The 4,605-nt window shown below is 44.4% G+C and overlaps 1 long non-coding RNA gene across 1 annotated transcript; it reads left to right on the forward strand.

The window, feature by feature from the left end:
• Window positions 1-596: 596 nt before the first annotated feature.
• LOC150041412 (uncharacterized) lies at window positions 597-1,994 on the forward strand. Its single transcript, XR_016533834.1, has 3 exons — window positions 597-705; window positions 1,285-1,608; window positions 1,771-1,994. It is a non-coding gene; the product is annotated as an uncharacterized LOC150041412 (long non-coding RNA).
• The last annotated feature ends 2,611 nt before the right edge of the window (window positions 1,995-4,605 follow it).

The raw sequence follows: 4,605 nt of genomic DNA on the forward strand, positions 1-4,605 counted from the left end.
AAATAAGCCCACCGTGTTGATAAGCCAACGTGTTTCAGTGTGCTCTGTGATGGTGGGGAGGGGAGAGGGAAGGAAAAGGGAGAAGGGGGTGAGGGGAAGGGGGGGAGGGAAGACCTCCAGAGGAGGCTATCCATCCACAAACAGCAGCTGTACAGTAACCACACATGGAGGGATGGGACCCACGGAGGCGAGAGGGAAGGTAACTTTCTCCCTTAGTGCTATTTGCGATCCATCCTCAATTTGATGGAAACACTATATATTTTGTATGTGAAATACAATGGTGAAATGCCTTTTGAGAGTTGACATACATAGAGATGAAACCGATGAGGGTTGTGGGCATGGGTAGGATAGGGAAGGACCATGGAGAGGGTAAAGGAATGGGAATGTCATCTGAACAGTTGATGTACATGTGTGAAAATGGGATAAGGAAAGCTGGTGAGACTGGTTTGAGAAAGGGTGAGTGGTGGGGGGGGTCAATGGACAGTGACAGAGGCAGTGACCCTCACCAAGGCCCATTGTTGCATAAGCAGACATGTCACAATGAGCAGTTAGTTTTCTGTGCTTGTTGGCAGGCTGTGGGTGGAGAGTATGTGAAGGGAGATGCAGCGTGTGTGGTGGTAGTATCCCTCAAAGAAACAACTCACAAGCTAATTGCTCCAAGGACACCTGCCTCATAGTATCATTTGTTCCCTCCAACTTGGTATGGTAAGGAACTAATGGCCCTCAGAAGGACCCAGAATGTTTGAAGGATTTTTTTTGGGGGGGGAGAGAAAGTAAAGATCAAGGGGTCTAAGGATGGGCATAAGGAGAAGAATAGGGAAATATAGCTATAATATTCAATATCCCTATATGAAAATGGAACCTGTGACTTTGAGAGGACGAGAGGAGTTGACAGAGATGGAGAAGAATGATGGAAGAAGTGACACTAATCAAGATACATTTTACTTACAAATTAACATGCTGGATTGGAACACTTTTCTAAACCTACTTCATTTTTCGTGTGTGCTGGTGCTATGATTTGAACTCAGAGCATAGATGTTGTCCCTTAGCTTTTTTTTTAACCAGTCCTGGGGCTTAAACTCTGGACCTGAGTCCTGTCCTTGGGGTTTCTCAAATTTAGAGCTTCACCACTTGACCCACAGCACTATTTCTGGCCTTTTCTCTGTATGTTGTACTGAGGCATCGAACTGGGTCTTCGTGAATGCTAGGCAAGCACTCTACCACTAGGCAACACTCCCGGCCCTTCATTTTCACCTTTAACCCTTTCTCCCTAATCCTCTCCAGGCACTACAGGACAAGATGGTGCCCTGTGATGTTTTGGTGCTCCATAACGTGATAGTCCCTCCCTGGTCAGTTTTAAACTGGCTAGGGGAGTGGCTTGCTGACCTAACACTGCCTAGGAGCGTGGCCACTCTCTCCTGGTTGGGCATTATTTTTAACATCCCAAGGATCCCTCCAAATTGTAACCAAGAAACCATGGGCAGAACCATGATTCCACACAGGAATGGTGCCGCTGCTTACCATAAAAGACCCTTATTCTATGGAGGACAATCAAACAAACGTGGGAGAAAGTGCAGCAGGTCCCTAAGAAAACCTGGGAAAGGAAAGGTAGGATGACCTACCCCAGATTCTCTTGACTTCTCCCCTGTCCTCTCCTGGCACAAAATCTTCCCAGCCCTCAGCCCTATTGTGAATTCCCTGTTCCCATCTCCCCTCCACTCTCTTCTCTCCATCCATTGCCTTTCTAACAACTTCCTGGTGTCTTTCCAGATCCGAAGAACAGCCAAGAAGAGTCTCAGGAGCTGTGGCCAGCGTGGGATAAACAACAAATAAACTGCCACCAGACCCAAGGAAGGAAGAAAGCCAGTGAAGATCTAATTCAAGAGAGAACCGGGCCAGGGATGTATCTATATCATCATCTACAACATCTCTAGGTCCCTGGCTGGGACCAACTGCTCTTCCTTTTTCCTTTCTAAAGGGGATATGGGTTGATAAAAAAAAAATAAATCCATCATATTGATCCAATATGCGTTTCTGTGTGCTCTGTGATGGGGGGAGAGAAGGAGGTGAGTCTTGTGGGGCTGGCTGTCTACTACACAGATGCACAGTGTACCAGACATTAAGAAATAGAACCAACCCGTGGGAGATGACAGGACAGACAATTTTCTCCATTAGCACTTTGCTAAGCGGCATAGGTCAGTGACTCGGTGCTTTTTCCTAACTCTTATCTTCCTCTCCAGCAGAATGTGAACTGTTTTGCTCTACGTACCACCTGCTCTCCACAAGACTGTTTTGCCTCACCAAAGCCTGGGAACAACGGAGCTAAGTATCCACGCACTGAAACCATGTGCTAATATCACCACGGTCTCCCAACAGGTCACAGCATGCTAATCATTGAAGTCAACAGTTTTGTACGACTTAACCCACTTTCTTCATCTGGACCAGTTTCTTCTAATTATCTCAGTCTCGATCATTAGAGACAGTGACAGGTCCACAGAGAACTCATCTGACTGTGGACTCCTATTTCTGTAACAACTCTAAAGCACATACTTTCAAACCACTGTGTCTAAATCTGTTATGTTCCCAGTCCACCACCAGCTGACAGAACAGCAGCCAGAAAGAACATGAAAACTATATTTTGGAGTAGACTTGTGATTATCATCTACTTTCTGCCAATAAGAGACTGGCTCACACATCTTGTCCCCCTGCACCCATCGATGGGAACACCTCTTTTCACTATAGCTGTGGTCTGCATCTTCACACTAACCAGCTGCATCTCATCCCTTTGCTTTGGGATATTAATTACTCATCATTCACTAGACACTCATGGTTCATAAATACCCAAAAGCTATGAGGTGTTTTTTGGTGCAAATTCAAAAAAGGCAACTCTAACATCTTTGCAAAAGGGTATATGGCTCCGTAAGTGTAGCAAAGATTTTAAATCTTGTTATAGCTTGGATCTTGAAGGGTCCACAAATGTCTCTAAGCAAAAGGCCTGGTCATGAGGCTATAGAGCTGTTAGGAGGTGGTGGTAACTTCAAGAGGCGGGGCCTAGTGAGAGGAAGTTAGGTCCCTAGAGGCTTGCCCTTAAAGGAGAAACTGACACCTCAGCTCCTTCCTCCTGATTCCTGGTGGTCTTGAGATGAACAGATCTCCTCTGCTCTGCTACCATGAAGTATGGCATTGATACAGGAATTAAGCTACAAAGCCAATTGATCATAGACTAAAACCTCTAAAACTGAGCCAAAATAAACCTTTTGCTGTATAAAGTTGATTTTTTTTAATCAGGTCATTTGTTATAGCAATAGAAAGTTAACTAATACAACCCTCCCTAGCCCTCTCATCCCCATTCCCTTGTACAGTGAATTAACTGTACCCAACAGGCTTGTAGGAATCCAACAACAATAGAATTTCACTAATAACTTAAAAATGTAGAAGGCCTCCCAGAAAGGTCTTTCAGACATCTACCTTTACCAAAGATTTTTATATGGCTTTCCACGTACAGTGTCTGCTATGTGGCTCATATGGAGAGAGAGAAACCACCATCTGGGCCCAGGCATATTCCCAGAGACTGTGATGCCTCTCACCTTTACCTCTACCTTGACATTTTTCATGCATATCCGTTTTGCCTTTCACTATTTCTTACTCAACCACCCAGTTGCTCTCCATCCTACCATTACTCCCACACTAAGGATCTAATGTTTCTGAATGAGAAACCCAAAAACACAAAAGAAAAGATTCTGGAGCAAGCTACTACCTCCAGTTCTGATCTCACCACATCCCATTTACAAAGAGTGAAAGATAGGAAAGGCAGAGCCAACTTTGAATAATTTAGGCTGATCAGATCACCCTCCCCCCAAACAAATAGCTACTATCTGTTAAAAAAAAATGCCCATCAGATCCTACTGCCTTAGCCACAGAATATTTTCTTGTCACTCCAACCCCACATTCAACCAGGAGAAAGCAGAGACTACCAAAAAGCAGCTTGTCATTGTTAAATAACATATATAAAACCCCAGCCTGAAACATTTGCTTTTCATTTTTCACCAGTATTCAAGTCTCCTCCCCCAAACACCGGCAGGTGGGTAACTGATATGTACATAATTAAGTGCTGAAAGAAATAATCTCCACCACAGTGACGGCAAGCTTGCCCCCACGCAAATGTCACATCATTTGTTTATAGCCATGAGACGAAATGGTCAAGCCAAACCAAGCCAAACAACATCCACAATACCGCCCACCCCCCCCCCACATTCAGCTGCACTCTTTCATCTACATCTACACAGTTTCAGAAGTATGTCCATCAGAAGAGGATCTCCAGGACTTGCTTCCATTAGTGAAACAAAAACATTTACATTGCCTCTCCTCTGCTGACAGAACAGTGTGAGGGAAAGACTTCATTTGGCCATTTAAAGCAACACTAAGCAGTCATTTGAAAGCCAGTTCTTGGTGGAAGCATATAGCTAGCTTTACAGCGACCTTCAAGCAATGGGAGCTCACGCTTCAAAGTCAAACAATCTGGGTTCAAATATAATTCACAACTTAACAGTTTGAACAACAAAAACATCCTATGGGGATAGACAGGTTTGTAATTTTAGCACTTGG

Source organism: Megascapheus bottae, chromosome X, assembly GCF_031878675.1.
Source record: "Megascapheus bottae isolate mThoBot1 chromosome X, mThoBot2.hap1, whole genome shotgun sequence".
In the NCBI taxonomy this organism is placed as follows: Eukaryota; Metazoa; Chordata; class Mammalia; order Rodentia; family Geomyidae; genus Megascapheus; species Megascapheus bottae.